The sequence below is a fragment of the Chiloscyllium plagiosum genome, chromosome 15, assembly GCF_004010195.1.
Source record: "Chiloscyllium plagiosum isolate BGI_BamShark_2017 chromosome 15, ASM401019v2, whole genome shotgun sequence".
In the NCBI taxonomy this organism is placed as follows: Eukaryota; Metazoa; Chordata; class Chondrichthyes; order Orectolobiformes; family Hemiscylliidae; genus Chiloscyllium; species Chiloscyllium plagiosum.
In genome coordinates this window covers 8461126-8487906 of record NC_057724.1, presented here as the reverse complement: position 1 = coordinate 8487906, position 26781 = coordinate 8461126, and the positions used below count along the sequence as shown (strand labels likewise).

The 26781-nt window shown below is 41.3% G+C and overlaps 1 pseudogene; it reads left to right on the top strand.

Moving 5' to 3' along the window:
• The window catches only part of LOC122557085, an 80048-nt pseudogene that overhangs the window by 40457 nt on the left and 12810 nt on the right, over positions 1-26781 (top strand).

The window sequence follows — 26781 nt, the reverse complement described above, 5'->3', positions numbered from 1 at the left end:
CCATTATAATCCTTAAAGTCTTCTACAATAACTACTACCGAATACTTTTGAAGTAACTTTTTATACAGTACCATTTTAATTTGGTTTTCTGATTACTTTTATGGCAGACTTTTATCCAACAAGAGATTAAGCAGATTGAGCACCACAGCAGGACTGTGCTGAGAGTGAGTGCATGGACTGTACCTCTGTGTTCTGATCTATGCATGACCTTACCCATGTAATCAAAAGGATTAACTAATTCAGTCAGAGTGAAACGGTGACCCTGGTTATATTGAAATGGAATGCATATTGATGTATAATACTGAAACATATTTTCCAGAGACACTCTGCAATCTCACTCTGACTGATGGATATTTTGAAATCATTAATATAACACAGCTGCAGGAAAACAATGGATCTTGTCCAAATGGATCAGAAATCTCCAATCCTCACCAGGGCCCGAGTGAGCAATACTGGAAATAAGTACAATGCTGCAGATATTACACAACTCTGTTTGTTAAATACATTGATGCACTATGTCTAAAAACATCTGTGTGTAATGAAGAGTGTCCTTACTACATGTTTTTGTTCTTATTTTCTTTAGTAACGCAGTTTTACGCTGTTCCAGTTCAATGGATGAGGCTGGGGAGGTAATCTGGTATTTAGCCCTCTGCCTGCTTCTTGCCTGGCTGCTAGTTGGGGCAGCATTATCAAGAGGAATCAAATCTTCAGGAAAGGTAAATGATTGGTGATAAATAGAGTTAAAACTCATGACAAAGTAACAGTAAAGCTAGAAATGATAAATAATTCGTGAAGTGTCTGCTTTATCTTCCAGGTGATGTTAACAGTGTCTCTATGGGAAATGGGAGATTCATAGTCCATCAACACTTCAGGCCTGAGAGAGATCTGAAGATCTTTCTCCTGAGGGAAAGAACAGCAACTTCCCTAAACCCCTGCAATGTGTTCCTCATTCTAATGGTTCACTCATTGACACTGCAATTCTGGGCGAATTTCCAATTGCCATGGAAGGCTGAGGAAGGATCGGGGGTTGTGTGGGGGGAGGGGGGGGCGGGGTGGCGATGATGGGGAAGGATTGAACACGAAAGGATCAGGGTTTTATTTGAGTGAAATGAGATTTGTCTGGACATGAGGATGGGACTGAGACCTGAGGAATAATCATTGGGTGAAAACAATAAAATGCTGGTAATGCTCAACAGCTTGTGGAGCACCTGTCAAGACAAACCGAGCTAATATTTCACTTCCATGGACTTTCATCTGACCGAGAGAAATAAATAGCAGCTTAAGAGGTTTCTTAAGACAATGGACATGGGGAATATGGGTCGGTGAATAAAAGGAAGATTCTGTGATAGGTTGGAGGACAACAGAGGTTAACGAACAAAGCTATGATCTTCATCCCCATTGTATTGTTGGATAGGTTCCAAACCAAAGAGCAAATGTAATTTTAAGGCTGTTAGAAGATATCACAACATGTGACATTCCAGTGTAATGTGCCTTTAGTAGTTATTAATGTTGAAGGAATATGTTTTAACAGCTGTGTAGCAGTAACTGTGGGTGCAATCTGTTAGTGACATGAGCAGCCTGTGCTAAGGTGAGATTTAATGCAGAATCAGGTGAGAAATCTCTTAAGGTCCAACTTGACGTCAGGAACAACTTGCTGTGTCTTTTATGTACCTACCCAGTGAGGAGTTGAGTTTCTTGGGTAAGAATTACCTTTAATTGATTCTTTTCATTGTGTAATTTCTGTTACTATGTCTGAAGATCTGTGTCACCTTAAGAGGGGCCTCTTGGTTTGAGATCGGTCAAAGGAATCGACAAATGCGGTCTATTCAAAAAGCAAGGGTCATTAGTTTATTCAATTAAGGTACCTTGATGCAGATTGAAGCTTCTGTGTTCTGGGGAAAAGTTGCGCAATTACATTTGAAAATTACATATTATTTATATGTTTTTAAAGAAATAGTACAGCCTTAATTACAAGAAAGACCAATCACATATAATAAGGTGACATGATTTACAGCGAGTTAATCCAATGATATTTCCTGGGAAAGGGTTCTTAATTACAAAAAAAAGTCCAATCAATTGTAATATGGTGATATGATTGAAGACAGGCTAATCCAATGGTATTTTCTTTAAGAAGGATATCTAATTTATGTAAATTGTCATGCCATGTATTAGTTCAAGGTTAGTTCAAATGGTCAATTAATGTGTCAGTATTTATCTTATGAAAACTCTATTGTCCTCTTATCTTTGAACTGCAAGTTAATTCTGCAAATCAGCAGTATGTTCAGCAGTATGAGTCACAGGCCATTTTATAGTATTCTTTTAAATCGAGAAACCATTTTGTTGTAATAAAAATTACATATTTTGTTGCCTAAATTCAATTTTTTTATATCCCCATGTCTATAGGTTTAGCAGTGTTTAAATAAGCACATTATAACAAGGTTTCACAAAACAAAGTCTCAACATACAAACCCTGTGAACTAGATGAAAACGCGATCCCTGCGTATATCCTCCATGTTACTATTCCTCTTCAGTTTGTCATCTGTTCCCTTCGATGCATTGATGAGAATCCATTTAATTTGCCATTTGGTTGGATAATATTGTCTTTATTCCAAGGGGGATAATGTATAAAAGTAGACAAATCTTGCTACAAAGGTACAGCAGCTACTGTTTTGGTCTCCTTAGTTAAGAGGTGTATTTGTATTGAGAAAGTTCAGTGAACTTCTTTGTATTAATTCTTCTGAAAATATCTTTTTACAATATAAGTTTGAGCCTGTACTCACAGGGATTTAGAAGACCGAGAAATGATCTTCAAAGATTCCGAATGGTCTTAGAAAGCTTGATCTTCTCAGAGAATGTCGAACAGGGAACACAGTAACAAAATAAGGTGTCTCCAAATGAGGTAGAGATGAAGAGGAATTTTTAATCTTTCAAATACTCTTCCTCAGAAAGCAGTAGAGGTCAGTTCATTGAATATATTCAAGGCAGAGTTTGACAAATTGTTGATGTACAAGAGAGTCAAAGGTTCTGGAGAGGGTAAGTGTCAGGGTGATCAGCCAGAATCTTATTGCATGGTGGGGCCACATGGCCTTGTACTGCTTCGAGATTTTATTTTCTTCTGTTTTACCAGTAATACAGGAAAATCTAACAAGGTGCTCTCCATGCTCAGGTGGTTTATTTCACTGCGACGTTCCCTTATGTGGTTCTGACCATACTCCTGATCTGAGGGGTTACCCTGGAGGGAGCTTCTAAAGGAATTGAATTCTACATCGGAAGCAGTCAGACTTCTCCAGACTGGCTGATGCTGAGGTAAATACAGCAATACGAATGATTGAGTCTCATTAGTATTTTTAGTTGAATCGATTCATGCCTCAGCACATTACTTTGTTAGCTTGTCATCATTGATTTAAACTGAAAATGTATTGCTGGAAAAGCGCAGCAGGTCAGGCAGCATCCAAGGAGGAGGAGAATAGACGTTCCTGAGGAAGGGCTCATGCCCGAAACGTCGATTCTCCTGCACCTTGGATGCTGCCTGATCTACTGCGTTTTTCCAGCAACACATTTTCAGCTCTGATCTCCAGCATCTGCAGTCCTCACTTTCATCATTGATTTAAAATCAATGTATTGCTTTTGAGTCCTTAATTCAATTCTTGGAAATTTTTAACAAAGCTTGTGATGAATTCAAAGAGTCAGTTTAAGGTCTATATCATCCTGCCATTAACAGGAAAGAGGGTCAGGCATCAGCTATGATGGACGAGAGGATCAAAATTGATGAGGAATTATGACAGGGATTGGGATGCAATAGAATTCTTCCTTCATGCCTCCTCCTTTCTGAAATCTTTGAAATGATTCAGGCGTTTCAGGTGAAATGCCTCATTGACCTACAAAGCAAATACTGACCCACATTTTGCTGTATCACGGCAATAGAAAGAGCCACTCTTGATGAGCCTTGTCCTTATCCATTCTATGTCAATGATATTTGGTGCTGCAAGTATCTGGAAGTGGAAGATGGAAATGAAAGAACGTTGTCTACATCTGAAATCTACATTGGAGCGAACATTGGAAAGTAACTGTTTATATCCTGAACCAGTCAGATTATCGTACTTGGAATATAACAATGCAAGGACTGAGACAGAAAAGGAAGTGTAAGTTTGAGTGGGTGACTTCCATGCTGTGATTCCATTCTTCCAGTAGATAGTTTAAGTGCCAGAAATTGTGACTGGCAGTAAGTAAATGCTTGGCACGTCATTAAAAGGCTATTTCAATGTCATGTTTCTTGAAACAAATCTCCGAGGTGATTCAGTCGACAGCATAAGGACAGAAACGTCACGGAGCCCAGTGAATGCAAATAGGCAGACTAGGCAATACTACATTTGTGAAGCTGACAGTGTCCTAATGCATACTGGATAATGATGGCTGGAATTTTGTATTCAGTCCAAAGATACAGCAGTGTTTGTGAATAGACAATGGTGAACACTATTTATTGCTTAATTTTTCTGACAGGAATTGGATTTTGATTTCCATTTAAATCATTTAACCATTGTTTACATAATCCTAGAAATTACAGTGCAATTTTACTGGTTCCTGTTGATATTAAGCTACTGTGATATTATTACAATATGAGTGATCATTATTTATGGTAAAAGGTGTTCTTTGTTGTTACTTTCACGAAAAGAATGGAATTAACTGTGGTCAGTACAATACTGCAAGTGAGTCAGTCACTGAAAACCATGGCTGGTGAAAGAGTGTACAGTCACGTCTTCGATAGTGCGATAGTCACGTTCCATGTGACCCTGCGCTATGCAAGAATCACGCAACACAAAGAGCACTTACAGTGTCGCCGATGTAATCACGTTCTAGCAAACATACTTTTTAACTTTTTGCTCTTTAGAAACAGCGTCCCCACTCATCAATCACGGTACAGGTAATTTGTGTTAGTGAAACATGCATTATACCAGAAAGACCTGTGTCTGACATCCCAGAGGGAATTTGACTGTAAATAATCGACAGTAATGATGACTGTTCTGTTTAAGAAGAGTTACTGTTAATCCACAGGGAGCCACTTTGCTCAGTTCACCATGGATTAACCACACAAGTTCTCATTATCTTCACAATTAATGTCGTTTATCTGTTGTACATATTTGTGTTTCATTTCCCTCCAGACATCTATTCTATTTTGTATTTACCAGGTCTGGAAAGATGCTGCGACTCAAATTTTCTTTTCTACTCAGTGGGTTGGGGCACTTTAGTAGCATTGTCGTCCTACAACAAGTTCCACAATAACTGCTGCAGAGATACCATCATTGTCTGTGTTGTTAATTGTGCTACTAGTGTGTTTGCTGGATTTGTCGTCTTCTCCATCCTGGGACACATGGCTCACATACAAGACAAACCTGTTTCAGACATTGCAGAGTCAGGTAAACCAGAACTGTTAAAATGATCAAGAGTCAGAAAGCTTTAATTATTCTCTATAAGTGAATCAATCCAACATCCCAGTGATTCCAGTGTCCAGACACAATAATCAATCCTCAGATCCAAATTGATAACCAGGCTCTGAAGACACATTGCCGTGATGTTTGGTTTATACTGGACAGGGATTGGAGCTGAATAATGCAGTGGAATGCCTGGGGTTGAACCCTAGCTCTTAAAAGTGAGCTTTTGAAATAATCACAGAATAGTAAATCTCAAAGCACTCAGTTAACATTATAATCCACTGTAAGATTTGTTATTTACCTTAGAATTACATTTCATATGAGCCACATTTTATATTTAAGAAGAAAATTTTGACTGAATTCCATAATATTATGCTTTTAGGTGAATCAGACAATTTTTATTTATTGACGATTAGTTATTGATCATATTATGTGCTCAAATATTCAATTTGACAGTAGTACATTTTAAAAAATGTTTAATATGAAGAGCAAGAGACATGGAAATGTTCTGTGCTAAGCCACTTGTATCGGTTGGTGATGCTGTGATAAGTAATTAATGACCAGGTAAAGTTACAATAAAACACAGTTCACACACCAGTCTGATTACTCCAATAGCCTGAGCACTGAGTGGTTTGACAGCCTGAACCAAGGCAGAAACATAGGAACAGGGGTAGGCCACTCAGTCTGTCTAGTCTGCCTCACCACTCCATGCAATACTGAAGGATCGAACACTTCAATGCCTTTTACTCCATCCATTCCCTGACCTTGTACACCACTGAGAATCAGAAATATATCAATCTCAACCTTAAATCTACTCAAATCTTGACCTCCACAGCCCTCTGTGCTGGACAATTCCAATGTTTCACAACACTCTGAATAAACTAATTTCTCGTCAGCTTGGCCCTCAGTGGCATCCCCCTTAGTTTTAAATTGTGGCTGCTGGTTTTAGATTCTGCAGACAGAGGAAATATCTTACGTGCAGCTACTCTGTTGTTCTATTTAACTACTTTGTAAATTTCAATGCAATTGCCTCTCATTCTACGAAACTCTAGAGAATACAGGCCCAGTTTTCCCAATCTTTCTTCATAGGACAGTTCTACCATTCCAGGAGCAAGTCTGCTGAACATTTGTTGCACTCCCTCTATGGCATTGACATCTTTCCTGAGAAAAAGCAACCAAACTGTGCACAATTTCCAGGTGTGGCCTAACCAAGCTGCTATACAATTGAAACAAGACTTCACTATCCTTGTACTCAAATCCTCTTGCAATAAAGGATGACATTCCATGAGGCTTCCTAATAGATTGCTGAACACACATGTTAACCCTCAGTGACTTAGCAACAAGGAGACTGAGGTCTCTTTGTACAACTACACTTTACAATCCCCAACCATTTAAGAAACACTCTAAATTATCTATTCAATTATTTCTCTCCCATTCCCTACTTTCCAACATTATTCCCTGCTTTAAAATGCCAGTTTCACCAATATATCAGAGAGATTCAATTTTTGCTTAGATTGCAAATGTCACTCTGAACTCAGTGTTCACTGCTTCTAAATATTATAATTTCTGAATTGAGAGTGATTAATATTACAAATATATAATAACTAATGTTTTATATTGTAAACACATATCTGCACAACTTTGGTGACATGAATAGTTTTGCAAATGTTGGCTAATATTGGCAACTGTAATAAATTAAATGAAATGAATGTCAACAAGTTAATAGCAACGTTCATTATGTTGTTTCTATTCTATTCACTGTTCAGGTTTTTGTTTGGTCTTCATTGCCTACCCAGAGGCCCTTGCACAGTTACCGTGGGCACCATTTTGGTGTGTTTCATTTTTCTTCATGCTGCTCACTTTGGGAATTGACACACAGTTTGCAGGTTTAGGTAAAAATGGCATTGCATCACTTAAACAAATGATTTCTTTTGAAGAAATTATGACAGTGTTGAGCAAAAAAGTGCTGTTGGTGATGTTAGTGGACAAACACATAACATTTCTTTGTAGCAATTGTTTCCTCGTTGTCTGAAAGAAGAATGCAGCTCTTAGTCTTAAATGATTAGTACCTGCATCAAAATAAAAATTGGGGAAAAGTTGCATCAACATCCAAATGATTTCACAACACAATTTGTACTAACAGCGATGGTGAGGGAAGGCATCATAGAAGATCAACATGTGAGTTGAGAGTTGGAGTAAATGAGAGAGATGAGGTTCAGTGTTATTAGGAATTAGTAAGTAAGGATGGAGAGTGTATGAGCAAATATTAAAAGAGAAAGACAAACCAGTAGAACTTATTAGCAAAAGCATGCAGCATTCAGAGTTAAGTTGATGAGCTGACAACACAAATAGAGACCAGTCACACCACCTGGTGAAGATTATTGAAATGTGGTTGCAGGAAGATCAGTACTGGGAGTGAAATGTCCAAGGATAATGAGTATTCCAAAAGGATAGGCGAGTAGGAACAGGAGGTGGAGTTGTTTTATTGGTTAAGGGAGATATCAAGGTGCATTAAGAAATGATATTGGCACAACGAACCAAGATGTTGAATCAATCTGAGTGGAAATAAAAGGCAAGGGAAGAAACCCCTTGGTAGGAATAATTTACAGACCCTCAAACAGTACTTCCAAAGTAGGGCTTAGTATAAATGAGGCAGTAATGATGGCTTATGAGACAGCCACAACAGTAATTATGGGTGATTTGTACATAGATATTGATTGGATTCATCAACTTGGCAAGGATAGTATTGAAGGAAGATTCATAGAGTGTCTGAGGGATTCTTTCTTATGGCAACGTGTCATGGAGCCAACTGGCTACTTCACATTTGGTATTGTGTAATGAGGAAGGATTGGTAAATGATCATGAAGTTAAGGATCATCTTGGAAGGCGTGATCACTACCTTTTATAGTTTCAAATTCAGATGGCAAGAGTGAAGATAGAGTCATATACAGGAGTTTTAATGTTGGCCAAAGGTAATTATACAGGCCTGAGAAAGCAGTTGGCCCTGGGGAACTGAGGAAAAATATTAAAGGAAAAATGGTGGCAAATGCTCAGAGAGATACTAAATACCTGTCAATTAAAGTATATTCCTGAGAGGAAGAGGAATGATAGAAAGGTAAAAGATAATCCACGGCTTAACAAGGAGGTCAAGGATAACATAAAGACAAAAACTAGGGCATATCATACTGCAAATGTTAGAGACACTCTGGAGAATCAGGAGATCAATAAAAGGAAACTAGCAAAAACTATAAGCTCTGACATCAAAAGCTTCTATAAGTATATAAAAAGGAAGAGAGTAGTGAAAGTAAATGGTGGCCCTTTAGAGGATGGAAATGGTGAGGTAATTATGGGAAACTCAGAAATGGCAGAGGCACTAAAGCAGTATTTTGTGTCTTTTTGCAGTGGAAGATTATAATTTCTTCCCAAAATCTGCAGTTACTATAGAGGAACTTGGTGAAGTTACTATAACTAAGGAGAAAGTATTAAGTAAACTGATGGGATTAAAGGCAGATAAGTCCTTAGGATCTGATGGCCTGCACCCTAAGGTATTAAAGGAGGTGGCAGCAGAGATATATTAGTTACTATATTGTAAAAATTCCTGGATTCTGGAAAGGTGCCAGTGGTTTGGAAACATTTTAAATGTGAAGCCCGTATTCGAAAAAAGGATAGGCAAAATGTGGGAAACTATAGATCAATTAGTTGGACCTCGATCGTGAGGAAGTTGCTGGAGTCAATGAAAAGGGAGATAACTAACACTTGGAAATACAAAGCTCAATTCCCCAGTGTCAGCATGGTTTCATACAGGACAAGATGTGCTTGACAAATTTGCTGGCATTCTTTGAGGATGTAACTAGCAAGTTGGATAATGGGGATACAGTGGATGTGTTATATCTAGACTTCCAGAAGACACTGATAAGCTGCTGCATAAAGACTGGCCCAGAGGCTTAGATCCGAGAGTGTTTGGCGTAGAGTATTGGTTCAGATAGAGGATTGGCTGACTGGCAGAAAGTAGAGGGATCGGATAAATGGGTCCTTCTCTGGATGGTGAACTGTAATTATTGCGGTACTGCTGGGTTCAGTTCTCTGACATCAACTATTTACAATCTATATCAATGACCTGCCGGGAGGGACAGAATGTAACAAAGCAAAATTCACAGCTAGAGAATGAACTAGAATCTGGCAGATGGAATTTAACGTGGATAGGTGCGAGGTTACCTATTTTGGCAAGAATAATAAAATCGCAAATTATTAATTAAATCAGAAGCAGATTCAAAGTGTCTCAGTGCAGAGGGATCTGGGTGTCCTTGTGTATGAATCACAGAAAGTGGGTATGTAGGTGCTGCATATAATAAGAAAGGCAAGTGGAATCTTGGCATTTATTGCAAAAGAACTGGTTTATAAAAGTAATGTTGTCACAATTATATGAGATGATGTTGAGACCATACTTGGAGTATTGTGTCCAGTTCTGGTTTCTTTACTTGAGGAAGGATGTGGTGGCATTAAAGACAGTTCTGAGGAGGTTCTCCAGGTTGATTCAAGGGATGAAAGGGCTGTCATATGAGGAACAATTGAATACATTGGACTTGTACTCGCTGGAGTTCTTCTGAACTCCAGCGGCACGGTGGCACAGTGGTTAGCACTGCTGCCTCACAGCGCCAGAGACCTGGGTTCAATTTCTGCCTCAGGCGACTGACTGTGTGGAGTTTGCACGTTCTCCTCGTGTCTGCGTGGGTTTCCTCCGGGTGCTCCGGTTTCCTCCCAGAGTCCAAAGATGTGCAGGTCAGGTGAATTGGCCATGCTAAATTGCCCGCAGTATTAGGTGTTAGGTATAGGGGTAAAATGTAGGGGTATGGGTGGGTTGTGCTTCGGCGGGTTGGTGTGGACTTGTTGGACCAACAGGCCTGTTTCCACACTGTAATGTAATCTAAGAATGAGGGGCGATTTGATTGACTTACATAAAATGCTCAAGGGGATTGATAAGGTAGATGTGGAACAGATATTCCTCCTTGTGGGACAGTCTTGAACAAGAGGTCATAGATATATCCTGAGAGGATGTAGGTTCAAAACTGAGGTGAGGAGAAACTATTTCTCTGAGAGGGTTGTGAATCTGTGGATCTCACTGCCCAGAGTGCACAGGAGGCAGAATCAATCAACAAATTCAAGAAAGAAGTAGATATGTCTGATGAAAAATGGGACAAAGGGCTATGGGAAACAGGCAGGAATTGTGACCACAATAAGAACAGCCATGAATGTGACAAATGGTAGAGTGGGTTTGAAGGGCTCAATTGTCCATTCGCTCCTAATTCCTATGTTCCTCTGCCCAATATCTATTGTGGTGATTTTCAATCTCGATGTTAATGTTCTATATCTTTTCTTTGCTCTCATGCCTAGAATTTATCCCTTCGCATTTAATTGAGACAGATCTTGCTGCTCAAGAGATGGGGATTTTTATTTACCTGCCTCACAGGGAGCAGGATGGTCAACAAACTCACTCACTCATATTGAAACTCACTCATGTTGAAACACCCCACATGGTATTTGAGAATAACAATGATGCAGTTTTCCTCTGCATCAGAGCAACAGGAACACAACTGGGGGAAAAATACATATCTCAGAGCTAGAAAAATGGATGCAGAAACCTTTTACTCCAAACTCCAGGGCTTTGGTGTGTCCAGTGGTGTTTTGTCCTGTCATTGTGCAAGTTATTAATTAATCACTTCATTTGACATTTTCTTCCATCAGAAACAGTTATGACAGCCCTGCAGGACCAGTTCCCTATATTGCTCCGATCAAAGCACCTTCTTCTGACAGCTGGTGTTTGTTTGTTATTTTATCTGCTTGGCCTTCTATATGTGACACAGGTAGGTTGTATTTCAGTGATTTAAGCTGCTATCACACATAATCAATAACTCCAAAAGGTGATCAAATTCACAGGATGAAATAATAAAGAAGTGTTCTGGTCCTTTCTCTTTGTAGTTGTTTAATGTTGTGCAGTGATCATGTCATATTTATATCTTGCTGTGATTCTGAGTTCACTCTCAGACAATCCACTCTCACAACAGGACTGGAAACAGGACCACGGTTCAGTTTATTATGTCATAAAATTGCTCAGCAGACACATTTGTTATTGCGGTTAGTTGTTACAGGGAAGCATAGCTGCTCTCCCTTCGCAATATGTACTGCACACTGAACAAGTCTATAGCTGTCACTGACATGTATTACATCAAGGCTATTTGCTCATCAGCATGTTCTTCTTAAAATGATATTACCATATGCCATTTTCTCTCCAAGACCCTATAACATACATGAATGAAAATAAATATATCTCAGGCTGATTGTGAGAACTATCACTCCAAAAATAAGTCACTGTGCTTAGGAGTTTAAGAATTGAACTGTTTAAAACTTTAAGTGGTTGTGTAATGAATCAATAATTTAATAATCCTTCCAGATCTCATGATCGTCTTTCTGTCCTGTGATCTAGATTTATCAACTGACTGTTCTTGGCTCACTGATATTTTGGTGACTTGCCTTTTGTTAAAGAGGAGATTATTTTCATGGTTGCGTTCAACATTTTCATTCCCTGAGTTTACCTCATGTGGTGTTCTGTGACAATCAGAATGCTCAATGTTAGAATGTTGTACAATTCCCCAAATTATTTTCTATTCCTCTTTCTCATTGTTCCATTAGATATTGTGACTCCTTGGGTTTAAGGTTCACTGCACTTTCTGAGTACTTCTGTGGGTGACCATGTTCCCTGGATGGGATGTATGATTCAAACCTTTTACCACTCTCACAAACTAGATAATTCCACACCAAGATGTCAACTGAGTGCTGTTTTTATTCTTCCTGAATGTTCAAGATGTTTATCCCATATTTACGGGAAATTGGACTGTTAATGACTTGGCAAATGTGTCCTGACTTGATTTTTAATGTGATTGTTGCTGGTAATAGAAAGCCCATACCTAGAGGTATTGTTCTGAAGTGTGACATGGCAATATGGAGATGGTGTCTAGTTGCTCATTTCATACAGATGGCTGAATGGTATGAACCATTTCATTCAGCAAAAATATTGGGTGTGGGATAATGTGGTGAGGCTGTCACATGATTTAGACCTCTTTTAGTACAAATGCAAGGTGTTCTAGGTCCATAAAATATCTATTAGTGCAGTATGGTCCAATTTCAAATATTTTCTCCAGGTACACTGAATGGAATGCACTTTATACTTGTGGTGATTACCATGGATGTAGTTACGTTATCCTTCCAATGTCTGGTGGTTGGAAAATTGGAAAATTACTCAGTGACTTGAAGACAATTGTCACCGTGGATAGTAAGTAAATCTGTTACAAGCTTCAACCAAAGATATAATGGAATCTTGTGAGGGTAGAGAGATTTTTTTCTGTTGATGTGGTGGCTGACTTTGACATGCCTGATACACCCTCACTGTCTTCTCGATTTTTCTGTTGTGACCTGAGCAATACACAATGAGCTGTACAGGGGCCTTTTTCACCCTATGCCCATATGCCTCTGGTATAATGAGGCAATAGAGTTTGGTAAAGAACTTCAGCTACAAGCATCTGTTTATGTTTGAAAGTCATGCCTGTTGAGAGCCTCTGGCTCATCCTTGTCTGGCCAAATCCCTTGGAGCGCATCTGGCACCTTTTGTATCCCATCAGGCCGGACTTTGATAATAACTTTCCAAAATGCCCTCAGTTGTGAATCATTCATTGTCTTTTTTCTTACTGTTGACCAATAGTCATCTGGATTGATATTGATGATATTTTCTAATGTAATTTTTTGTAAATCCAGCCGAACAGCCATAGTCTAATTTGGCTTTGGTACACCCCTCATTGTATCTGAAGTAGCCCAGATTGTAACGGATATCAAAGTTATATCCCTGAACTTTTATGAGACATTGTTGTAGTCTTGACGGTGCACTTTTCAGTGATTTATGTCAAATCATTTTCAATGTTTTGTTCCTACAATGAATCATTTACTAAACTGGTACATATGGAAATTTGTGATAGTGCATACCAGAAGAAATGTTTTCTGTCCTATGTTCAAACAGTTAGATTGTTATTATGATAGAATATTGGATCCAAAAGCAATGAATTTAACATTTTGCATTATGTATACCCCTAACACTGTTTTGACAAGGTCTGGCCCGGTGGGAGGGAGGACATGGACGAAGGTGCTCAGGCACGAAAATTATTGAACTTGATATCGAGTCCTGACAACTGCAGGGACTCCAAATGGAAATGAGATGCTGACCAGAGTTTCCAGATGACCTTCGGCTGCTTTCATTGCAGCTAACCCATTTTCACTCACTAATGGTCCCCATAAGCAACTTTTCTTTCTCCCAGGCTCGACAGTATCCATTCCTTTGTCTGCCCAACAAGTGTTCTCTCTCTATATGGGCTCCATCTTCACCTGTTGTTCACACCATTCTCCCAATCCCTGTCTTCAGTGTATATCCCATCTTTTCCTCACAACAATGAGTTCTGAAGAAGGATCACTGGTCCTGAAATGTTGACTCTGCTTTCTCTCCACAGAAGCTGTCTGACTTGCTGAGTTTCTCTGGCATATTTTGTTCTTGTTTCAGATTTTTAGCATCCACATTCCTTTTCTTTTAGAATTCCACAGGTGGCAGAACAGCCTGATCCCTATGCCCTTAACTTTCAGATACATGTACCTGTGAATGCTCCTGCATGGCTGCATGTGGAATACTCTCTGCTTCCCACCAGCTCCACCATCATTGTCACTGTTGGTGTATCCGAGTGCTTCGCTCTGAGAGAAATTATGTTTGAGACACGGAATTGTTTATTCACCTTTAATCTGTAGCAAAAGCTTCCCCTCATTGCCAAGCCTTTAAATGAGACCTTGTGCAATCATATTCTTCAATTTCTGTTTCTGTTGGATATAATTGCGTTGTGCAGGAAGAGATCTTGAACCCTCCCCATTATACTGCACATTCTCTGCTGGCCCTCGAGATGAGCCAGTTAAGAGAAAGATGCTGGTTGTTAATGTTTCCCTTGATTTGTTCACACTCTACCCTCCTCCTCTACATTATATATCCTCCCCACCTCTCCTAACCATCTCCCTTTTCACCGATGTTCCTTCTTTTTCTCTTCAGTCTCCTGTGATGATCAGCTCTTCCAATATCCCCTATGATATTCCTGCTCATCCACCACCACCACACTGGTATCTTTTAGCTCAGTTGGCTGGATGGCTGGTTTTAAAGAGTGTGGTGCTGGAAAAGCACAGCCGGTCAGGCAGCATCTGAGGAGCAGGAGAGTTGATGTTTCGACCATAAGCTCTTGAGCAGGAAGATGATTCCAGCACCACATGTTTTGACTCTGATTTCCAGAATCTGTAGTCCTCACTTTTTCCTGGATGGCTGGTTTACAATGAGGGGTGGGGGGGGCACCAACAACACAGGTTCAACTTCTGCACTGACTGAGGTTACCAACAAACAATAAAAATGTGAATTAAGAAGATTGAAAATCCAACCATCAACAAATCATTTTGGAGGTTTGACAACTCATTCTGACCTGGTGATAGTATACCTATTTGGAGAGAAGTGTGTTATTCTCAGTTGCTCTTGACTGGTAACTCAGTTGCCTTGATGTTAGGTGCTGCAACTCAGCATCATGTCATGATCATCGGCATCAGAGTTTTCTCCCTCACTGTCTGCAAACATGCTTAGCTTAGCCTGGCCTTAGGGGAGACAATGGCCTACTGGTATTATCGGTAGACTGTTAATCCAGAGATCCAGGGAATGTTTTGGGGACCCAGGTTTGAACCCTACCACGGCAGATGGTATAATTTGAATTCAATAGACTCTGGAATTAAGAGTCTAATGAAGTCAAATGAATCCATTGTTGATTTTAGAAACACCCCTTTGGTTCACTAATGTCCTTTACGGAAGGAAACTTCAATTATTACTTGGTCGGGCTGACATGAGAAAGTGAGGACTTCAGATGCTGGAGATTAGAGTCAAAAAGTGTGGCGCTGGAAAAGCACGGCTGATCAGACAGCATCTGAGGAGCAGTAGAGTCGATATTTTGAGCTTAAGCCCTTAATCAGGAATGAAGATCTTATGCTCAAAACATCAACTCTCCTGCTCCTTGGATGCTGCCTGACTAGCTGTGCTTTTCCAGCACCACACTTTTTGACTCTATGACTGGGTTAGAAAATATAACTCTTTTATTCAAAAAGAAAGAAATACAGAGCAGTTAGCTTACTATCTATCATAAGTAAAGTGTTAGCAATTATTATTAAGGAATTTGTGACATGACAACGTAGGTTTTGAAGTAGTCAGATAGAGCCAGCACAGTTTTGTGAAGGGAGAGAACATATTTCACCAATTTGTTAAAATTATTTCAGAAGTAATATGAGCTTTTGGATAATGGGGAAATGGTGGATGGGAAATGGTGGTTCTTATATTTCCAGAGGCATTTGATAAGGTGTCACATTAATATTTATTGTAGAACATAGGAACTCATGGTACAGGGGTTAGCATATTGACATGGACAGAAAACTAGCTGGCTAATAGTAAACAGAGAGTCAGCACAAATGTGTTTTTTTTCAGATTCTCATGATGTAACAAGTGGCGTGCCTCAGGGTCAATTCTGGCATTTGAATGATTTACAATTTACATCAATGACATAGATGAAGCAGTTGAAGACACAGTTACCAAAGTTGCTGATGATATAAAATTGGAAAGTAATTTTCAAGGAAGACATAAGGGGGCTATAAAAAGAGAAAGATGGTTTAAGTAGGTGGGCAAAGATGTAGCAAAAGGAGTATAATGTAGGAAAACATGAAGTGTTTCCCTTTTAGCAGGAAGAATAAAAATTAAAACATCATATCTAAATGATTAGAGATTGCAGAACTCTGAGAGACAGAAGGATGCTTGACAATCAAAAGTACTGTGCAGATGCAGCATATAGAGTCATAGAGATGTATAGCATGGAAACAGACCCTTTGGTCCAATCTGTCCATGCCGACCAGATATCCCAACCCAATCTAGTCCCACCTGCCAGCACCCAGCCCATATTCCTCCAAACCCTTCCTTTCATAAATCCATCCAATTGCCTTTTGAATGTTGCAATTGTACCAGCCTCCACCACTTCCTCTGGCAGCTCATTCCATACACGTACTACCCTCTGTGTGAAAAAGTTGCCCCTTAGGTCTCTATTATATCTTTCCCCTCTCAACCTAGATCTATGCCCTCTAGACTCCATGACCCCAGGGAACTTTGTCTATTTATCCTATCCATGCCCCTCATAATTTTGTACACCTCCATAAGATCACTCCTCAGTCTCCGACGTGCCAGGGAAAACAGCCCCAGCCTGTTCAACCTCTCCCTATAGCTCAAATCCTCCAACCCTGGCAACATCCTTGTAAATCTTTTCTGAACCCTTTCAAATTTCACAACGGTGGCACAGTGGTTAGCACTGCTGCCTCACAGCGCCAGAGACCCGGGTTCAATTCCTACCTCAGGTGACTCTCTGTGTGGAGTTTGCAAATTCTCCCCGTGTCTGTGTGGGTTTCCTCCGGGTGCGCCGGTTTCCTCCCACAATCCAAAAATGTGCAGGTTAAGTGAATTGGCCAAGTTAAATTGCCTGGAGTGTTAGATGAAGGGGTAAATGTAGGGGAATGGGTCTGAGTGGGTTGTGCTTCGGCGGGTCGGTGTGGACTTGTTGGGCCGAAGGGCCTGTTTCCACACTGTAAGTAATCTAATCTAATCTAATCTTTCCGATAGGAAGGAGACTCGAATTGCACACAATATTTCAACAGTGCCTAACCAATGTCCTGTACTGCTGCAACATGACCTCCGAACTCCTGTACTCAATACTCTAACCAATAAAGGAAAGCATACCAAATGCCTTCTTCACGATCCTATCTACCAGCGATTCCACTTTCAAGGAGTTATGAACCTGCACTCCAAGGTCTCTTTGTTCAGTAACACTCCCTTGGCCCTTACCATGAAGTGTATAAGTCCTGCTAAGATTTGCTTTCCCAAAATGCAGCACTTTGCATTTATCTGAATTAAACTCCATCTGCCACTTCTCAGCCCATTGGCCCATCTGATCAAGATCCTGTTGTAATCTGAGGTAACCTTCTTCGCTGTCCACTACACCTCCAATTTTGGTGTCATCGGCAAACTTACTAACTGTACCTTTTATGCTCACATCCAAATCATTTATATAAATGACAAAATGTAGACGACCCAGCACCAATCCTTGTGGCACTCCACTAGTCACAGGCCTCCAGTCTGAAAAACAACACTTCAATATATTTAGGAAAGACGAAGAGTGTGCTGCTGGAAAAGCACAGCAGATCAGGCAGAATCCAACGAGCAGGAAATCAATGTTTTGGGTATGAGACCTTCATCAGGAGTGAGGCTAGTGGCCCAAGAGGGCTGAGAGATAAATGAGAGAAGAAGTGGGCTGGGGGTAAGGTAGCTGAGAATGCGATAGGTAGATGAAGTTGGGGGTGAAGGCGATAGGTCAGAGAGGAGGATGGAGTAGATAGGTGGGAAGAAAGATGGACAGGTCAAGAGGGTGGTGTCTAGTTGGAAAGTTGCATCTGGGATAAGGTGGGGGGAGGGAAAATGAGGAAACTGGTGAAATTCACATTGATCCTATGTGGTTGGAGGGTCCCAATGTGGAAGATGAGGCATTCTTCCTCCAGGCATCCGGTGGTTAGGTTTTAGCAGTGGAGGAGGCCCAGGTCTTGCATGTCCTTAGTGAGTTGGAGGGGGAGTTAAAATGTTCGGTAATGGGGCAATGGGATTATTTCGAGTGTGTGTCCTGGAGATGCCCTCTGAACGTTCTGCAAACTGGAGTTCTGTCTCCCCGACGTAGAGGAGACCTCATTAGGAGCAACAGACATAGTAGATGATGTGTGTGGAAGTGCAGATAAATCTCTGACAGATGTGGAAGGCTCCTTTGGGGCCTTGGACGGAGGTAAGTGTGGAGGCATGGGCGCAGGTTTTGCAATTCTTGTGGTGGCAGGGGAAGGTGCCAGGATGGGAGGGTGGGTTGGTGGGGGCGTGGACTGAACAAGGGAGTTGCAGAAGGAATGGTCTTTATGGACCGTGGATAGGGGTGGGGAGGGAACCTAGTGCATTCTCAGCTATCTTCCCCCCCCAGCCTCATCCCTCTCCCATTTATCTCTCAGCCCCCTTGGCCCTCAAGCCTCATTTCTGATGAAGGGCTTATGCCCAAAACATCAACTCTCCTGCTCCTCGGATGCTGCCTGACCGGCTGTGTTTTTCCAGCACCACACTCTTCAACTTTGATCTCCAGCATTTGCGGTCCTCACCTATATATTTGGGAAAGCTAATATAACTTTATCATTTGCTGCAAGGCTGAGTGGATACAAAAGTAGCGATGTTAAGCTTCAGTTATACAGTGCACTGATGGTTCCATATTGAGAGAGTCTGTGTACAGTATGGCTTGTATTATAGAAAGAAGGACGCAAATATATTCAAAGCAATTCATAACAGCGGTAACCTTAATAAATTATGTGGAGGCACCGGTGTTGGACTAGGGTGTACAAAGTTTAAAATCTCGCATCACCAAGTTATAGTCCAACAGGTTCGTTTGGAAGCACTAGCTTTCAAAAGTTTGCTATGAATTCTATGTCTTACGATCTTATACTCCATAACCACCTGATGAAGGAGCGGCTGTCAGAAAGCTAGTGCTTCCAAATGAACCTGTTGGATCATAACCTGGTGTGTGATTTTAACCTTATTAAATGGTGGAGTAAGCCCCAGGGACAGGATGGCCTACTCCTGAGCCATGTTCCGTTATTCAGATATTTGTGTTGAATGGGAATGTAGTTCAGATACTGAGTGGGGAGAGTTGGTAATTTCACAAATCCCATTAACGCAATGTTCCCAGGCAGTTAAAACTGGAGACAAAGGGTTAAGATGTACATGAGGGGTCATGATGTCTAAATCTAGGATGTATTTAAATTAGATTACTTACAGTGTGGAAACAGGCCCTTTGGCCCAACAAGTCCACACCAACCCTCCGAAGAGCAACCCACCCAGACCCATTCTCCTACACCTAACACTACGGACAATTTAGCATGGCCAACTCACCTAACCTGCACATTTTTGGACTGTGGGAGGAAACCAGAGCACCCGGAGAAAACCCACGCAGACACGGGGAGAATGTGCAAATTCCACACAGACAGTTGCCTGAGGTGGGAATTGAACCTGGGTCTCTGGCGCTGTGAGGTAGTAGTGCTAACCACTGAGCCACCATGCCGCCCATAGGGTCATAGAGTCAGAAATGTACAGCACAGAAACAGATCCTTCATCCATGGTATCAGATATCCTAAATTAATGTAGTCTTATTTGCCAGCATTGGGCCCATATCACTCTAGACTATTCCTATTCATATATCCATCCAGAAGCCTTTTAAATGTTGTAATTATACCAGCCTCCAAAACTTCCATACACACACCACCTTCTGCATGAAACATTTGCCCCTTAAATTCCTTCTATATCTTTCCCCTCAACTTAAACCAATTCCCTCTTGTAAATTCAATGCACAGACTAATAAAGGCAAGCATACCAAAAACCTTCTTCACGATCCTGTCTGCCTGTGACTCCACTTTCAAGGAATTTTGAATCTGCACCCCAAGGTCTCTTTGTTCAACAACGCTCCCCAGGACCTTAACATTAAGTGTATAAATTCTGCCCTAACTTACTTTTTGAAAATGCAGCACCTCACATTTATCTAAATTAAACCCCATCTGTCACTCCTCAGCCCATTGGCCCAGCTGATCAAGATCCAATTGGACTCTGAGGTAACTTTTTCACTTATTTGATCAAGTGAGATCACATTTGGAACACTGCAGGTAAATTCTGATCTCCCCATTTCAAACATGACTTTCAGGTGTCAATGGAGGAGAGAACAGCAACGTAATTGAATCCCACACACAAATGAATGAGGGAGTATTGAGCATCCAGTTAGAATTGTGTTGGAACAGTTCTGAAGATGAGTTGTACCAGACTGGAATCAGTACGTCAGTTTCTTTCTCCACAGATACTGCCAGACCTACTGAATTTTTCCAGGAATTTCTGTGTTGGTTTCAGACTTCCAGCATCTGTAGTATTTTGCTTTAATTATGATGTGGAAGTGACAATGTTAGACTGGGGTGGACAATTTCAGAAGTCATATGATGTCAGGCTATAATCCAACAGGTTTATTTGAAATCAGAAGCTTTCAGAGTGCTGCCCCTTCATCATCTGATGAAGAAGCTTGTGATTTCAAATAAACCTATTGGAATATAACCTGACATTGTGACTTCTGAATTTGCTTTAGTTAGAATTGTGCTTTTATTATAAGCACTTACATGTATACATTTTTCAAATCTCATCAAAGTCTGAATTTGAAAGTAAGAGTACGATCATTTTCCTGTGTAACAGTTTTGAATTTTCCATTTAATTTTAGGCTGGGATTTACTGGCTAAATTTAATGGATCATTACGTTACGGACTGGATTCTCGTTATAACAGCTCTCCTGCAACTCATCGGTCTCAGCTGGATCTATGGTCAGTCAATCATAAAAGATACCGAAACCATATTAAATTTAAAGTACTTTGTGGAAATTAAGGTTTCTTTAATAAAATCAGACCAAATGAATCAGATGCTGGCAGAGGTGTATCAGAATTCACTTGCTCTTCCTGACTATTAAACCTAATTGGTTCCAGAAACCAACATGAAACACACAGCATCATTTTTTGCATCCTTCACTCAGGATCCACTTGTTTTTGCTGGATTTCAGCCAATTTTACTGCAGTCATTGTCTTGTTAATTGTTGATACTTGTATTATTGCACACTTCCAAGATCACATAGGCAGTTTATCTTTCTGCTGTTAGATTGCTTCACAAACGTGGGATGTACAAAGGTTCCTGACTGACCTTCAGTAGCAGTCATAATGTTAGCAGCCAGCTTGCAGTTACTGTGTGTTTGCTGTATGAAGTGAGGCAGCACAGAGCCCAGACTGTGTAAGTATGAGTTTTTATAGCAATGTAAGTACTTAAGACAATGAGACCATAAGACAGAGGAGCTGAAGTAGGCCATTCACCACACTGATTTTGCGCTGCCATTCAATGAGGTCATGGCTGATTTGACTATCCTTCACTCCACTTTCCTACCTTTTCCCCACAATGTTTGATTCCTTTACTGATTTACAATCTATCTTATTTGAATAGATTTATCTACCTAGCCTCAACAGCACTCTGTGGTAAAAAGAACACCACTGCACTCTAAGAGCAAAATGTCTTCCTCATCTCTGTCTTAAATATGTAACTCTTGGTTCTCAGGAGATGCCTTCTGGTCCCAGACTCTGGCATAAGTGAAAACAGCCTCTATTCCTTTATCTGATCAAACACAATCGTTAACAATCGTATACTTTTCAAATTAGATCGCTTCTTACTCCACTAAATTCAAAAGAGCTCAAGCCCAAACTACTCGAACACTCCTGAAAAGAAAATCTCTCCATATCTGAGATTAATCTCATGAACCTTCTTTGGACTGCCTCCAAAGCCAATATATTTTTTCTGAGGGGGAGACGATGACCTGATGATATAATCGCTGGATTGTTAACCCAGGTACTGCCTTAGGGACCCAGGCTCGAATCCCGTCATGGCAAATGGTGCAATTTGAATCATAAAATCTCTATAATGGAAGCGGGCCATTTGGCCCAATGAGTCCACACCAACCCTTTGATAAGCATCCTACCAAGACCCAGACCCCTACCCTATCCCTGTAATCATGCATTTCCCATGTCTAACCAGCCTAGCCTGCACATCCATGGACATTATGAAGGAAATTAGCACGGCCAGTCCACCCAAGCTGCATATCTTTGGACTGTGCAAACCAGAGCACCTGGAGGAAACCCATGCAGACATGGGGAGAATGTGCAAAATCCACACAGACAGCCACCTGAGGCTGGAATTGAACCCGGGTCCGTGGTGCTATGAGGCAACATTGCTAACCACTGAACCACTGTGCTGCCCCATTTTATTGAATTCAATAAAAATCTGGAATTAAGAGTCAAATTATGACTTGAATCAATGTCAATGATTGAAAAAACCCATCTGGTTTGCTAATGTTCTTCAGGGAAAGAAACTGCTATCATTACCTGGTCTGGACAACATGTGACTCTGGACACACAACAGAATGGTTGACTCTTAACTGCTCTCTGGGATGGACGATAAATTCTACCGAGCCAGTGGCATCCTCATCCCATGGAGGAATAGAAAACTGTTCCGAATATTCTAGCCATAGTCTCACTAGTGCCTCGAACATTTATAACAAAGCTTACCTATTTTTGTATTCTGTTTGCTTTGAAATAAAGGCCAACTGTCCATTTTCCTTCCCTAATACCCATAAAATTTAAAGGCCAGGCTTTTCAGATTTATGCACAAGGAACCCCAAATCCTTCTGTGCTGCAGCTTTCTGCAGTCTTTCCAGTCAAATAATATTCAACTCCTCTATTCCTCCTGCCAAAGTGTATTACTCACATTTTTCCACATTATATTCTACCTGGCTAGTTTTTGTTCTTTCAATAACCTGTCGTATCTCTCAATAGAATCTTTGTGTCATCCTCACCATATGCCCTCCCACCTATTTTTGTGATCTGGAAACTTGGTGATCGTATATTTACTTTCTTCATTCAAATCATAATCGAGGCCCTTGCTCTAATCCCTGTGATACAGTTACAGGTTGCCATCCTGAAAATGCCCCCACTTTGGGTGGCACAGTGGCTCAGTGGTTAGCACTGCTACCTCACAATAATTCTGCGTTGTTTTGTATCTTGAGGACCACAATAGCACAGAATTATTGAGCTGAAGGCAATAGCTGAGTTCTGTAGCCATGAAGATGGCCTCAACCATGATCTTGGTTACAAGTCGCACTACGTGTGACCCTATTACACTGTTCTGTACCTGTAAGATCTTCCTTACTGTCCAGTTTTGACACCATCACCTTGATAACTTATTATGATCTCTCTACCTTACTTAGTTTGTACAGTTTTGGATCAGTACTTGTTACTTTGGTTCGACCCTCGGCGTGTGACTCTTACACCTACCATGTTATTCCAGTCTTTTGGTTTGTCTCCAGAACCACCTTATTTTTAATGTTTTGTAATTATCTCTCTCCCTTAATGAATCAGATTACAGGTCATCCCTTCACCTGCTATTCAGCTGTTGACACTTTATTCACACTATCTGATATTCTTGATCACCTGCAGAGACCTATTATTCAGTCTGTCAACATTCCACTCACACCACTTGTATGATCTTTTGATCTCTCCAATTATAAACTCCGTGCCTGCGTGCTTCTCTTTACTTCACCTGACGAAGGGGCAGTGCTCCGAAAGCTTTTGATTTCAAATATACCTATTGGACTATAACGTGGTACCATGTGCCTTCCGACCTTGTCCACCCAGTCCAACACTGGCAGCTCCACATGTTGTGGTTACAACATCATTAAAAGCCCGTTAAGTATCCATACAAGCACTGTCAGTCCATAACAACCCTACAATGTTACTTATATTGATCCCAGACATGGCAGGCAGGCAGGGAGAAGGGATGGGTAGGGATCTAAAGGTTCTACTACATAGAGTGGTGTTGAGGTGGGATTTCTTCTTACCCCTGGATTGGTAAGATCAGGGCATGACATGCCAACCTGGTCCGAGGTTGCCATCTGGATCAGTGCAATCTCAGAGGAGAAAGTGAGGTCTGCAGATGCTGGAGATCAGAGCTGGAAATGTGTTGCTGGAAAAGCGCAGCAGGTCAGGCAGCATTCCTGAAGAAGGGCTTATGCCCGAAACGTCGATTCTCCTGTTCCCTGGATGCTGCCTGACCTGCTGCGCTTTTCCAGTAACACATTTCCAGCTCAGTGCAATCTCAGCCATCTGGTGGAATACCCAGCTGTGAAAGAAGGAAGTCAATGATCTTCTCCACTTTGCTAGCCTAAGTGCTACCATCTTTGATATCTCACCCTCACTGTAACTCTCCTGCTATACCCACCTTCCACTGAGACTCATGCCCTACCAATCTCACTACAGCTTGCAATCTGTCCCCATCTGCTCACTCGCACCTAACCCAATCCCAGACACCATTAATCCTGCAGTCCCTCTGCACTGCCTGTTCACTCAGGATACCTCCCACCTGCACCAACAGTAACAATTGGGACACGTCCTTTCATCTCCATTAATACCTGCCTCTGTCTCATTCCAGGAAGTAAGCAGCCCACAATAGAGCAGAAAGACTCAAGCCAGGTAGTGGGCTGACCTACATTCAGTTCCGAACCCCTTATGTGGAGAAAATCCTGATGTTGACCACCCTGAGCAGCTGGTTGTCCATGTCTAAGCATATGGAATTGGTATCAGAGACTACCCATGACTTACTGTGCCAGCACCCCATTATACCCCCTTGATTTGACAGAGTCCTGTTGACAACCACAACAAGGTTCTTTCCTTTGTGTCTGCACTAAATGGCAAGGAGCGACTGGAATAATATCCCTGGCTGAGGTAGCAAACACACAAAGGCAAAAGGGAGAGATGTTGTGAGCATCCAGGCCAGCTCAGAATGAATGAGAATTGGGACAGCAAGTGACCAGCCCAGAGATGCAGCCTGAACCATTCCATGAGCTGGGTTCATGCTCTTGGGTGTGCTGGCCGAGGCATTACAATGATAGTTACTGGGGCAGACAGTGGTGCAGTACTGAAGTGTAGAAATGTTCTGAGATGGCCCAGCAGGATTTAGAGACTGGCACATATCAGATCCAATACCATGAATGTGAAGTGTATGCGGCTGGCATCCTTGGAGTGTTCTCTGAGACCTCAGTGCCCAATATTTAGGTCATTTGGAGCAGGTTACAAGCTGAATTCACAAGATCCCCACTCTAATCTCCAGGTCAAGTTTTCTCAATGTTGAGCTTGTTAGGTGAGTTTAAGATAGGAAGCTGAAAATTAGTTAGGCGTGTTGTACCATTAAGGTGGTAAAAACAATGACTGCAGATGCTGGAAACCAGATTCTGGATCAGTGGTGCTGGAAGAGCACAGCAATTCAGGCAGCATCCGAGGACAGGCAAAATCGACGTTTCGGGCAAAAGCCCTTCATAGCTTGCTGCTTAACAGGCAATAATCCCATTAATTAGGAACTCATCACTGCTGAGTGACAGATTCAGCTCATTGCTTACTAAAAGAATAAAAAAAAGTATATGATCTTCCCGACATCAGAATTGCTACAGTTCTCATCCAATTCTCGAATAAACCTTGCCAAGCCCACATCATCCAGATTCTGACAAGATACTGCTGTCGGTCTTCTATCAGCTCACCAATCCACTATCCATGGTCATATTGTACACCCAGCACAATGGACTCTTAGCTTATTAAGGAGCCTTATGTGTGGTATTATATCAAGAGTTTGAGCTGATCCAATAGAACTGGATTTCTTAATGAGTCCAGTAGGACCCAAATGCTACAGCTGCAACACACAGCCTAAATGGCTATCTCTACTGTATTTGATCTCAATGTTGTATTTTATAAGTTATTAATTAATAACACTCATATCCCTGCTGTTTACATTTCATTGTTTTCTATTAGTATTAATCGTATCTCTAACAAGTGATTTGTAATAAAATCCAAGAAAACTAGCCTATTTCTGCTGTAGTTCACATGTTTCTATATTTAGGGTTTGTTATGAACACTTCACTTTCATATTTTACAAGTCCTTAGCAGAAATGGACCACTCACCCTCTCAAGCCTGCTCCACCATCAATACGGTCATGATTGATCTGTTTGTGTTTCAAATTCCACGTTACCTTCATCGCCAAAGAAGAGCTCATTCCAGGAAAAGCTTATGTTTCCGATTTGCGCTGGGATGGACAGACCCTTGTTCCCAAAATGGGAGAGAAAGATCAATCAGTTGGTGACAAGAATCAATTTCCTTATCCTGTTTGAAATCTGGAGCAATCCCTTCTCTGAGTTAACCTGTTCATTCGTGCCACCCTGTACACGATGAACTTCAACAGTAGTCACTTCCGCCCCCACCGACCTCGCAACCTTCATGATCGCCGCACAGACAACCTGCTCTGCGATCGTCATGAAGACAATCGCCAACAGATTGGCGACCTCCGCGGCTATGGGGAAGAACTCTGTCTCCGTGGTCGCCGCAGCTACTTCCGCCCCCAGTGACCTCAGCAAACTACATTTGGACCACATTGCCGCATGTGTCTCCGCCTCCCCGCCGCGTTCCGTCACCACGCCTAACCCCGCCCCCCCGCCACGTTCCGTCACCACGCCTAACTCCGCCCCC